The following is a 13,996-nucleotide window of genomic DNA, read 5'->3' as shown; positions in this document are numbered from 1 at the left end:
ACACTGTGTGGCCGGAACCAAACCCAGGCACATTCGGCTCAGCACTAACTGAACTATTGTACACTGTTGGCCACGTTGTGTGTCACATACTCTGGACTCCATAATTCTGTATAGCTTATTTCATGTCACACGCTTTGGATTGCTTTACTTTGAAATGAATGACATAATCTGGACTGCTTTAGCCTTCTACATAATGCATGTACATGTACAGTCCAAACTCTGAGCTTCTTTACTCTGTACACGATGCTGTATGTCACATATACTGGACTGCTTCACTTTATATGCCTTGCTGTATGTCACATAATCTGGACTGTTTAGTTTTGTACGCTATCTCATACATAATATACTTTGGAGTGAGAGATTTTGAATGTTACAAACTTTGTTGATGTTTGTCCTGTAATGTTATTATTTGTTAGACCGTTCCTCCTGGCTCAATAAGGCTACTTTCACACTGAGGTGTTTTACAGGCATTTTACAGCTAAAAATAGCGTCTGCAAAGTGCCTCTCCTGTCACTCCAATGTGAAAGCCCAAGTGCATTCACACTGAAACGGTGCGATTACGGGACGTTAAAAAAAATCTTTGTGGCGCTTTAGGAGCGGTGTATACATGGCTCCTAAAGTGCCCCTGCCCATTGAAATCAATGGGCAGTGCCGCCAAAGCGCCTGCAAAGCGGGGGTTAAAAGCACCCCGTTAGCGACTGAAAAGAGCTACTAAAACATTGAGTTTACCGCCGACGCCCCCGCCCCTGTGTGAAAGTGCCCTAAATAATTTTGTGTTTTTCGATGGCTGCACATGCAATTTCAAAATAGACTATGAAGCTTATTTTTATTCTCTTATTTGGCTAGTTTATACACTTCTATCCGAGGCATAACCCAAGGGAGAACTGATATAAATCAGCTGATATAAAAACCCAACTCTTTAATCATTATTACATCATGAAATTTATCTTTTTCAACACAAGCAGTATATAAACCTGAATTTGACCTGGAATCAACCTCTTGCAGTCCCTGCCTAGCACGGCTGGAGTGTGAGACAGAAAAACAGAAAGATCCAACTTGATGTGATGTCAAGAAGCATGCTGATAAGTGGAGAAAGCAGAGTAACAGCGATGAGCTTATCACTATGCTGCTTCTCCATTTCCTGTCCAGTCACCGGCTGGGGGAAGAGAAGGTTTCAGGACAACCTGAACTAAGAGGATGTGCATAGAATGATACTGCCCAACATACTGAGAATACAGTATCTAGCAGCAGGAAAAAGTCCTGGAGGGATCTCTAGAATGAAAGTGAGTATAGCAGCAAAAGCTAGTTTTATTTTTTTTAAGGGGTTATTCATTTTATCTTGTTGGTATTAAATGGAGTTCTGCTTTAACTTTATGGATTACTTTCTTTATTCTAGCAGCTAAGACTTTTGCTAAGATCTTTACATCTGAACAGAGTAACGATATGGGCCTGTAAGACCCAGGTTCTAGGGGGTCCTTCCCCTCTTTGTGTAACACAATAATTGTGGCTTCGGTCATTGATGTAGGTAATCTCCCTTTATCTTTTGCCCAATTAAATACCTTAAGGAGTTCCTGAAGTAGTACTTCTCCATACTGTTTATAGATCTCGACTGGGAGACCGTCAGGGCCAGGGGACTTGTTATTGGCCATTCCTATTACCGCCATTTTGATTTCCTCAATTGTAATTGGTCTCTCCAACTCCTCTTTATCTGTCCCCTCTAATACCAGGATGTCAATATTGTTAAAGAAGTTATCCATTTCCTCTCCTCCCATGATCCCACGGGACTTGTACAATCCTTTATAATATTCTTTAAACGTCTCAGCAATTACCTCTATCTGAGATGAAATCTCACCTCTCAAAGTCCTAATAGCTGGGACCATGGATGGGGGGGAGCTGGTTTTAACAATGTGAGCCAGTATCTTCCCTACTTTTTCCCCTTCCCCATACATAATTTGTTTCTGGAACAACTTTTTATTTTCTACCTTCCTAATTATTATATCTTTGTACCTTTGTTGTTTATTCTCCCACACTTTCTGTTTTTCAGGGGAATGTTCTTTCGTAAACTCCCTTTCTGCTCCAACCAGCTCCAACCTGAACCTCTCTTCCCACTCCCGTGATGTTTTTTTAATTTTTAAACCGTGATGTTTTTTTAATTTTTGACACTTTCTGTATGAGTGAACCCCTCAAGTATGCCTTCAGTGCGTCCCACATCACCCCCTTCGATGTGATATCTGCATTAAATTTTATAAATTCCTTCAACTGTGCCACAACCACTTCCTGACCCTCTATTACTTCCAGTCAGGCTGGGTTCATCTTCCACGTTCTACATATTTTCTTATATCCCAGCTGTACCGAAATCGTAAGTAAGGAATGGTCCGATACTCCTCTAGGTTGATAATCTACATTATTTATTACTTGTGATGCTAGCCCATTACCTAATACAAGATCTATCCTCGATAGTGTAGCACAGGAACTCAAATAGCATGAAAACTGTGCCGTCCCCGGGTTCCGTGTTCTCCATATGTCAGATAGCCCTGCTTCTTGGAGAAATTGTCTCATCTGAGTTTCCTGTTTCCCTTGGCTTTGTTTCCCCGGAGGGAGCCTATCTGCTTTCTTGTCCAAAACTACATTGAAATCCCCAACTACTATAACTGGTAACTCAGGCTTGTCTATTATAAATTCCAAAAGGCTATACATAACATCCAATTTAAAGGGAGGGGGGATATATATACTAGCCAGTACAAATTCCAGGTTCTCTATTTTACAATGAAAAAACACATACCACCCTTCTTCATCTACTCTGCACTGTCTGCAAGAGAACGCTACCCCACTGCCAATCAAAATCTACACTCCCCTTGAATAGGAGGTATACATGGAGTGAAACTGGTGCTGATATCTTCTATTCCTCATATTAATTTTAGTGTCTTTTGTTAGGTGTGTCTCTTGTAGACAGGAAATCCCAACTTTAAATGTGTCTAGAACATCAAATACTACTGCTCTTTTAACTGGGGAACCCAACCCTCGGACATTCCACGACCCAATGTTCAGGACCATGGATTGTTGTTTATGTTCAGCAGACTATGAAAAGGGAGAGGAAAAAAAAAAAAAAAAAACACAACCCCACCCCCTCCTTTGATAAAAGAATGCCATTTCCCTTCGTATTTCTGAACTACTAAAGTGCTTTTCTCTATGTAATATAAGGGGTTTTTCCCCTTCACCCAAATATTTTACTTTAATAACTTCAAACCCTTGGATTTTACTCATATTTCACACTACTATTGTAATTATTATAACTATTTTTGTGTTTTACTTGTGCGCCATGTGTTACCCAATACGGGGGTGTACTATTTAATGTGCAAAAACATCTCCTTACGATCTTGTAATTCAACCATATCCTTTTCTGTGTCTTCTTACTTCTATAACCTTTACCCACCCCCCTCAAAACCCCCCCTCTTCCCCCCCACACCATTCTAGGTCCCCCTTGAAAGCTTTTTTAATGACCGTCTCATACTCCTCCACCTTTACCAAACCTATTCCCCCCACTCCGGCACCTACCCTCCCCCCACCCTCTACCCATCCCTCCCTCCCTTCACCCAAATACAAACTCATTCCTTATTACCAACCATGTGAATCTCCCCCCCCACCCACTTTATGCAAAATATATCAATTTTATTTCCATTCATTCCCCATCCATGTAAATCTTCTCTAATTCAACCCCCATTTATTTCAGTGACAACTGATCTCTTTTTTCCTCTAGCCATGCCCGCGCCCTTTCCGGGGACTCAAAAATTTGACTTCTTCCGAGTGCATTCACCCGGAGCCTAGCGGGGTAAAGGAGAGCATATGTGATGTCAAACAATTGGAGACTACGCTTGATTCCTAGAAATTCTGCCCTACGCCTCTGCAAATCGGGGGAAAAGTCAGGGTACATTGATATCCTAGCTCCCTCAAAGGATAGGTTCCCTCTCTCCCTGGCCCTTCAGAGAAGGGTCACCTTATCCTTATAATTTAAGAATTTTAATAACAAGGCTCTTGGAGGGCTTCCCTGAGGGGGGGTCTAAATGGAACTCTATGTGCTCTCTCAATAGAGAACTGCTGTGAGAATGTCTCACTTCCAAAAGTTTCAGTCAACCATTTTTCCAGGAATCCTATTGGATCTGATCCCTCACTCTTCTCAGGGAACCCTATTATCCTCACATTGTCTCTGCGAAGTCTGTTTTCCATTTCGTCGAATTTGTCCATGAGTCTGTTTATCTGTTCTTTCTGGGCCTTCACCTCTTGTTTCATTGGGTGCAAGTCATCCTCCATCAAGCTTATTTTCCCTTCCATTTCTGTTACTCTTTCTGCCATTTTTTTAAGATCGTGACATACCCGGGATAATTCTTCCTTGATGTCTTTAATTTGATCTGCCATTTCACCCAGAGATTGTTTACAAGCATTAATTGCTAAAAAGATTTCTTTAAGGGATGGCTCTCCTTCTGCTATATGAGTCTGGATACCAACTGTTTCTATTGTTTTCCCTACTGTTCCTGTTCCTTTAGGTGGAGGGTTCTTTATTATAGCACCACTTGTAAGCGTATTCAGATGTCCCTGGCTCTTCCTATCTGTCGCTGTCTTACTTTGTACCTGCTGCCCTCCTTTCGCTGGAGTATGATCAGTTGCATTAACCATTCTCTCCAGTTTTGCAGTTGCTGCGACTGCTGCTGCTGTTGCCCCCGCCACTGTAGACAGTACTCCCTTATCTTTGTCTTTTTCTTTAGCTGAACGTAGAGATTGAGTCCCCATAATTTCCGTGTTTGCATGCTCGTCTCCCTTCCTTCTTGCCGACATTATATCCCTCTGCTCACTTCTATTTAAATAGGGCCCTATTTTATCTAAAACTGGCACTGACCCAAAATCACAGTCATGACAGAAATGAAAAAGAAAATGTACAGTTTGAACAAATTACTGAATCAAATTCTTTCAAATACGACTTTATTCACTCAGCATTGCCAGCAACAGAACTTTTGACAGGGATCAGCTATGGCCAAGTCCTATGCCAACTTGTACCTGTGAATGATGAAGCAACTAAGTTTCTGGAACATGTTAGCATGGAATCAAGACATCAGTATATTGATGATGTATTTATTGTTTTGACGAGCTCCAATATAGTTACAGTGTTTTTTATCTATTTATTTATTTGTATTCAAGTGCTGTGAATCTTAGATTTAGGCCAAACACCAAATGCCCTTAGGAGCAAAATTTCATTGGAGTAGAATGAAAAAATCTGCACCTTGTTATTTTGCAGAAAATCACCACAGATGTATATTTTACATGCACATACCATACAATTCTTACTAGGAAATCCCTATAGATCAATGTTTAAGGTCAAGACACAATTGCATCAAGAATAGTGATTTTGAACACTATTCAGAGACTGGTTTCTGAACCAGGGACATAAATTTGGAATTTAAATAAGGCACATACAATTCTCCTGGCATCTCTGGCACACAGTAAGAAATGAGAAGGTGACAATGAACAGATAACTCAAATATGCTGGAGGTATAGTAGACAACATACTGTATGGTAATTATTAGCATTATCAAGAAAAACTGGTACTCCTGAAACCATACAGGTAATTCCTGAAGTACCAAAAGCGATTTATAGAAGAAGTAAGTAACTAAGGAACAGGTTGTTGTGGAATACAATAAAGAACAAAAATTGTTGTGTGGATACAGGTACCTACAAATGTGGACATTGCGGTTATTGCCAATATATACTTGAAGGTTCAGAAATTACTCTTACCAATATATACGTACAGTATGTTACATTCTTTCACCACACTTATTGTGGTACTGAGGTTGTGGTTTAACTGTTGCTTTACCAGTGTGACAGCTTCTATATTGGTAGGATGAAGAGATCATTTTAGAAGAGGATATATGACCATTTGTATTCTATCTGCTCAGAGAATTTACAATCAATGACAGTGAGACATTTTATATTAATACTTTTAAATATTAATCCATCATCCCTCTTTTGGGGACTAGAATATAAGGGTGTTAGAGGAGGAGACCTTACTGGAAATGTACTCTTACCAAAGCCACTCAACCACCTTATATGAGTTATGAGTGACTCTATCAATTTTCAATTTTCTAAATATATATATATATATATATATATATATATAAAAAATATATACAGTGGGTACAGAAAGTATTCAGACCCCCTTAAATTTTTCACTCTTTGTTATTTTGCAGCCGTTTGCTAAAATCATTTAAGTTCATTTTTTTCCTCGTTAATGTATACACAGCACCCCATAGTGACAGAAAAACACAGAATTGTTGACATTTTTGTAGATTTATTAAAAAAGAAAACCAGAAATATCACATGGTCCTAAGTATTCAGACCCTTTGCTCAGTATTTAGTAGAAGCACCCTTTTGATCTAATACAGCCATGAGTCTTTTTGGGAAAGATGCAACAAGTTTTTCACACCTGGATTTGGGGGTCCTCTGCCATTCCACCTTGCAGATCCTCTCCAGTTCTGTCAAGTTGGATGGTAAACGTTGATGGACAGCCATTTTTAGGTCTCTGCAGAGATGCTCAATTTGGTTTAAGTCAGGGCTCTGGCTCGGCCATTCAAGAACAGTCACGGAGTTGTTGTGAAGCCACTCCTTCGTTATTTTAGCTGTGTGCTTAGGGTCATTGTCTTGTTGGAAAGTAAACCTTCGGCCCAGTCTGAGGTCCTGAGCACTCTGGAGAAGGTTTTCGTCCAGGATATCCCTGTACTTGGCCGCATTCATCTTTCCTTCGATTGCAACCAGTCGTCCTGTCCCTGCAGCTGAAAAACGGCCCCACAGCATGACGCTACCACCACCATGCTTCACTGTTGGGACTGTATTGGACAGGTGATGAGCAGTGCCTGGTTTTCTCCACACATACCGCTTAGAATTAAGGCCAAAAAGTTCTATCTTGGTCTCATCAGACCAGAGAATCTTATTTCTCACCATCTTGGAGTCCTTCAGGTGTTTTTTTTAGCAAACTCCACGCGGGCTTATATGTGTCTTGCACTGAGGAGAGGCTTCCGTCGGGCCACTCTGCCATAAAGCCCTGACTGGTGGAGGGCTGCAGTGATGGTTGACTCTACAACTTTCTCCCATCTCCCGACTGCATCTCTGGAACTCAGCCACAGTGATCTTTGGGTTCTTCTTTACCTCTCTCACCAAGGCCCTTCTCCCCCGATAGCTCAGTTTGGCCGGACGGCCAGCTCTAGGAAGGGTTCTGGTCGTCCCAAACATCTTCCATTTAAGGATTATGGAGGCCACTGTGCTCTTAGGAACCTTAAGTGCAGCAGAAATGTTTTTGTAACCTTGGCCAGATCTGTGCCTTGCCACAATTCTGTCTCTGAGCTCTTCAGGCAGTTCCTTTGACCTCATGATTCTCATTTGCTCTAACATGCACTGTGAGCTGTAAGGTATTATATAGACAGGTGTGTGGCTTTCCTAATCAAGTCTAATCAGTATAATCAAACACAGCTGGACTCAAATGAAGGTGTAGAACCATCTCAAGAATGATCAGAAGAAATGGACAGCACCTGAGTTAAATATATGAGTGTCACAGCAAAGGGTCTGAATACTATGCGATATTTCAGTTTTTCTTTTTTAACAGCTTCAGATCCGGGCCATTGCCAAATGACGGCAACAGCGCGGATCTAAATTGCCGGGACGACGTCTATTGACGTCGTCCCGTGCATGAGCGGCCTGCGCGCCCCCTGCAGGGCGCGCGCGGCGCGCTCGGTGATCAGCGAGTCTATGAGACTCGCCTGATCACAGATCAGAGTAAGGGGTTGGTCCCGACCCCTTACCACATGATCAGCTGTCAGCCAATAATCTAATAATCTAATAATCTAATAAATGTTTTAACCCCTTGATTGCTCCCTAGTTAACCCTTTCACCACTGATCACCGTATAACCGTTACGGGTGACGCTGGTTAGTTAATTTTTTATAGTGTCAGGGCACCCGCCGTTTATTACCAAATAAAGGTTTAGCCCCCTGATCGCCCGGCGGTGATATGCGTCGCCCCAGGCAGCGTCAGATTAGCGCCAGTACCGCTAACACCCACGCACGCAGCATACACCTCCCTTAGTGGTATAGTATCTGAACGGATCAATATCTGATCCGATCAGATCTATAATAGCGTCCCCAGCAGTTTAGGGTTCCCAAAAACGCAGGGTTAGAAAGATCAGCCCAGATACCTGCTAGCACCTGCGTTTTGCCCCTCCACCCGGCCCAGCCCACCCAAGTGCAGTATCGATCGATCACTGTCACTTACAAAACACTAAACACATAACTGCAGCGTTCGCAGAGTCAGGCCTGATCCCTGCGATCGCTAACAGTTTTTTTGGTAGCATTTTGGTGAACTGGCAAGCACCAGCCCCAGGCAGCGTCAGATTAGAGCCAGTACCGCTAACACCCACGCACGCAGCATACGCCTCTCTTAGTGGTATAGTATCTGAACGGATCAATATCTGATCCGATCAGATCTATACTAGCATCCCCAGCAGTTTAGGGTTCCCAAAAACGCAGTGTTAGGGGGATCAGCCCAGATACCTGCTAGCACCTGCGGTTTGCCCCTCCGCCCGGCCTAGCCCACCCAAGTGCAGTATCGATCAATCACTGTCACTTACAAAACACTAAACGCATAACTGCAGCGTTTGCAGAGTCAGGCCTGATCCCTGCGTTTGCTAACAGTTTTTTTGGCAGCGTTTTGGTGAACTGACAAGCACCAGCGGCCTAGCACACCCCGGTCGTAGTCAAACCAGCACTGCAGTAACACTTGGTGACGTGGCGAGTCCCATAAATGCAGTTCAAGCTGGTGAGGTGGCAAGCTCAAGTAGTGTCCCGCTGCCACCAAGAAGACAAACACAGGCCCGTCGTGCCCATAATGCCCTTCCTGCTGCATTTGCCAATCCTAATTGGGAACCCACCACTTCTGCAGCGCCCGTACTTCCCCCATTCACATCCCCAACCAAATGCAGTCGGCTGCATGAGAGGCATTTTCTTTATGTCCTCCCAAGTACCCCTACCCAGCGAACCCCCCCAAAAAAGATGTTGTGTCTGCAGCAAGCGCGGATATAGGCGTGACACCCGCTATTATTGTCCCTCCTGTCCTGATAATCCTGGTCTTTGCATTGGTGAATGTTTTGAACGCTACCATGCACTAGTTGCGTATTAGCGTAGGGTACAGCATTGCACAGACTAGGCACACTTTCACAGGGTCTCCCAAGATGCCATCGCATTTTGAGAGACCCGTACCTGGAACTGGTTACAGTTATAAAAGTTAGGCATAAAAAGGGGGGAGTTTGGGACTTTAAATGAGGCGCACTTGTCGCCTCCATCCTGGAATCAGGTATATACAAACAGGGGAGTTGGGACTTTAAATGAAGCGGTTGGATTGCGGAGGGTTGAAAAATATTAATTTAATAGTCATAGTAAATAGAATAACAAGGATTTCACATATATCAACACACATATATGTTATTGCATAAAAATGAAGCATATAGTATGGAAAAATACATGCAGTAGTATTAAAATACTAATGGTACGACAGTAACTGGAATTAATCACATAGCCAAGATAATAATCATAATCCTGATCATGGTAAGTGCCAGAAATGGCATGCCCGGAACCTGGTAGCTGGGGTATAAAACGCATGGAAATAATAATGGTCATAATAGGTACCCGAGATGGTGTGCCCGGGACCTGGTATGAAAAGGGCACAATGATGTAGGATGTTGAAAAATAATGATGACATCAGAGTACAAATAATTAAGGTTGAAGCATCAAGTGTAGCTCGACGCGTTTCGTGGATGGTTTTCTCCACTCATCAGGAGCTGATGCAGTACAAACCTGTAAGATATATACATATGATAAATCTCCATCTTAATAGAGAGGAGTAAAATAGATCTAATCCCAAAATGGTTGGTCAGAAAACATACACTTACCAACCCTGGCACTGAGTGCGTCGCACGGCAAATGGCACGGAGTGAGCCAGAGGCAACAAACCCCGGCACGGGAGCTGAGGCAGCATAATATGTCTGGGTAGCAACGGGTGATGGAATGGCAGTGTCCGGATAGTGGGGTGGTGTCCAAGTGACCGAAATAATAATGAAGAACTTGTCAAAAGGTTTGTTGCCTCTGGCTCACTCCGTGCCATTTGCCGTGCGACGCACTCAGTGCCAGGGTTGGTAAGTGTATGTTTTCTGACCAACCATTTTGGGATTAGATCTATTTTACTCCTCTCTATTAAGATGGAGATTTATCATATGTATATATCTTACAGGTTTGTACTGCATCAGCTCCTGATGAGTGGAGAAAACCATCCACGAAACGCGTCGAGCTACACTTGATGCTTCAACCTTAATTATTTGTACTCTGATGTCATCATTATTTTTCAACATCCTACATCATTGTGCCCTTTTCATACCAGGTCCCGGGCACACCATCTCGGGTACCTATTATGACCATTATTATTTCCATGTGTTTTATACCCCAGCTACCAGGTTCCGGGCATGCCATTTCTGGCACCTACCATGATCAGGATTATGATTATTATCTTGGCTATGTGATTAATTCCAGTTACTGTCGTACCATTAGTATTTTAATACTACTGCATGTATTTTTCCATACTATATGCTTCATTTTTATGCAATAACATATATGTGTGTTGATATATGTGAAATCCTTGTTATTCTATTTACTATGACTATTAAATTAATATTTTTCAACCCTCCGCAATCCAACCGCTTCATTTAAAGTCCCAACTCCCCTGTTTGTATATACAGTTATAAAAGTTAGTTACAAAAAAAAGTGTAAAAAAAAAAAAATATTATATATAATAAAAAAAAATAGTTGTCGTTTTATTGTTCTCTCTCTATTCTCTCTCTATTGTTCTGCTCTTTTTTATTGTATTCTATTCTGCAATGTTTTATTGTTATTATGTTTTATCAAGTTTGCTTTTCAGGTATGCAATTTTTTATACTTTTCCTGTGTATTGTGTTTTATTGTTAACCATTTTTTTGTCTTCAGGTACGCCATTCACGACTTTGAGTGGTTATACCAGAATGATGCCTGCAGGTTTAGGTATCATCTTGGTATCATTCTTTTCAGCCAGCAGTCGGCTTTCATGTAAAAGCAATCCTAGTGGCTAATTAGCCTCTAGACTGCTTTTACAAGCAGTGGGAGGGAATGCCCCCCCCACCACCGTCTTCCGTGTTTTTCTCTGGCTCTCCTGTCTCAACAGGGAACCTGAGAATGCAGCCGGTGATTCAGCCAGCTGACCATAGAGCTGATCAGAGACCAGAGTGGCTCCAAACATCTCTATGGCCTAAGAAACCGGAAGCTACGAGCATTTCATGACTTAGATTTCGCCGGATGTAAACCGCGCCATTGGGAAATTGGGAAAGCATTTTATCACACCGATCTTGGTGTGGTCAGATGCTTTGAGGGCAGAGGAGAGATCTAGGGTCTAATAGACCCCAATTTTTTCAAAAAAGAGTACCTGTCACTACCTATTGCTATCATGGGGGATATTTACATTCCCTGAGATAACAATAAAAATGATTAAAAAAAAAAAATATGAAAGGAACAGTTTAAAAATAAGATAAAAAAGCAAAAAAATAATAAAAAAAAAAAAAAAAAAGCACCCCTGTCCCCCCCCTGCTCTCGCGCAAAGGCGAACACAAGCGTCGGTCTGGCGTCAAATGTAAACAGCAATTGCACCATGCATGTGAGGTGTCACCACGAACGTCAGATCGAGGGCAGTAATTTTAGCAGTAGACCTCCTCTGTAAATATAAAGTGGTAACCTGTAAAGGCATTTAAAGGCTTTTAAAAATGTATTTAGTTTGTCGCCACTGCACGTTTGTGCGCAATTTTAAAGCATGTCATGTTTGGTATCCATGTACTCGGCCTAAGATCATCTTTTTTATTTCATCAAACATTTGGGCAATATAGTGTGTTTTAGTGCATTAAAATTTAAAAAAGTGTGTTTTTTCCCCAAAAAATGCGTTTGAAAAATCGCTGCGCAAATACTGTGTGAAAAAAAAAAATGAAACACCCACCATTTTAATCTGTAGGGCATTTGCTTTAAAAAAAAATATAATGTTTGGGGGGTTCAAAGTAATTTTCTTGCAAAAAAAAAAAAATTTTTCATGTAAACAAAAAGTGTCAGAAAGGGCTTTGTCTTCAAGTGGTTAGAAAAGTGGGTGATGTGTGACATAAGCTTCTAAATGTTGTGCATAAAATGCCAGGACAGTTCAAAACCCACCCAAATGACCCCATTTTGGAAAGTAGATACCCCAAGCTATTTGCTGAGAGTCATGTCGAGTCCATGCAATATTTTATATTGTGACACAAGTTGCGGGAAAGAGACAATTTTTTTTTTTTTTTGCACAAAGTTGTCACTAAATGATATATTGCTCAAACATGCCATGGGAATATGTGAAATTACACCCCAAAATACATTCTGTTGCTTCTCCCGAGTATGGGGATACCACATGTGTGAGACTTTTTGGGAGCCTAGCCGCGTACGGGACCCCGAAAACCAAGCACTGCCTTCAGGCTTTCTAAGGGCGTAAATTTTTGATTTCACTCTTCACTGCCTATCACAGTTTCGGAGGTCATGGAATGCCCAGGTGGCACAAAACCCCCCCAAATGACCCCATTTTGGAAAGTAGACACCCCAAGCTATTTGCAGAGAGGTATAGTGAGTATTTTGCAGACCTCAATTTTTGTCACAAAGTTTTGAAAATTGAAAAAAGAAAAAAAAAAAAAAGTTTTTTCTTGTCTTTCTTCATTTTCAAAAACAAGTGAGAGCTGCAAAATACTCACCATGCCTCTCAGCAAATAGCTTGGGGTGTCTACTTTCCAAAATGGGGTCATTTGGGGGGGTTGTGCCACCTGGGCATTCCATGGCCTCCGAAACTGTGATAGGCAGTGAAGAGTGAAATCAAAAATTTACACCCTTAGAAATCCTGAAGGCGGTGATTGGTTTCCCGTACGCAGCTAGGCTCCCAAAAAGTCCCACACATGTGGTATCCCCATACTTTGGAGAAGCAGCTAAATGTATTTTGGGGTGCAATTCCACATATGCCCATGGCCTGTGTGAGCAATATATCATTTAGTGACAACTTTGTGCAAAAAAAAAAAAAAAAAAGTGTCACTTTCCCGCAACTTGTGTCAAAATATAAAATATTCCATGGACTCAACATGCCTCTCAGCAAATAGCTTGGGGTGTCTACTTTCCAAAATTGGGTCATTTGGGGGGGTTTGTGCCATCTGGGCATTTTATGGCCTTCAAAACTGTGATAGGTAGTGAGGAGTGAAATCAAAAATTTACACCCTTAGAAATCCTGAAGGCAGTGATTGGTTTTCGGGGCCCCGTACGTGGCTAGGCTCCCAAAAAGTCCCACACATGTGGTATCCCGTACTCAGGAGAAGCAGCTGAATGTATTTTGGGGTGCAATTCCACATATGCCCATGGCCTGTGTGAGCAATATATCATTTATTGACAACTTTTTGTAATTTTTTTTTTTTTGTCATTATTCAATCACTTGGGACAAAAAAAAATTAATATTAAATGGGCTCAACATGCCTCTCAGCAATTTCCTTGGGGTGTCTACTTTCCAAAATGGGGTCATTTGGGGGGGGGGGGGGTTTGTACTGCCCTGCCATTTTAGCACCTCAAGAAATGACATAGGCAGTCATAAACTAAAAGCTGTGTAAATTCCAGAAAATGTACACTAGCTTGTAGACGCTATAACTTTTGCGCAAACCAATAAATATACGCTTATTGACATTTTTTTTACCAAAGACATGTGGCCGAATACATTTTGGCCTAAATGTATGACTAAAATTGAGTTTATTGGATTTTTTTTATAACAAAAAGTCGAAAATATCACTTTTTTTCAAAATTTCTGTCTTTTTCCATTTATAGCGCAAAAAATAAAAACCGCAGAGG

The sequence above is a fragment of the Aquarana catesbeiana genome, linkage group LG05, assembly GCF_042186555.1.
Source record: "Aquarana catesbeiana isolate 2022-GZ linkage group LG05, ASM4218655v1, whole genome shotgun sequence".
Lineage (NCBI taxonomy): Eukaryota > Metazoa > Chordata > Amphibia > Anura > Ranidae > Aquarana > Aquarana catesbeiana.
Note: the sequence above shows the minus strand (reverse complement) of the source record.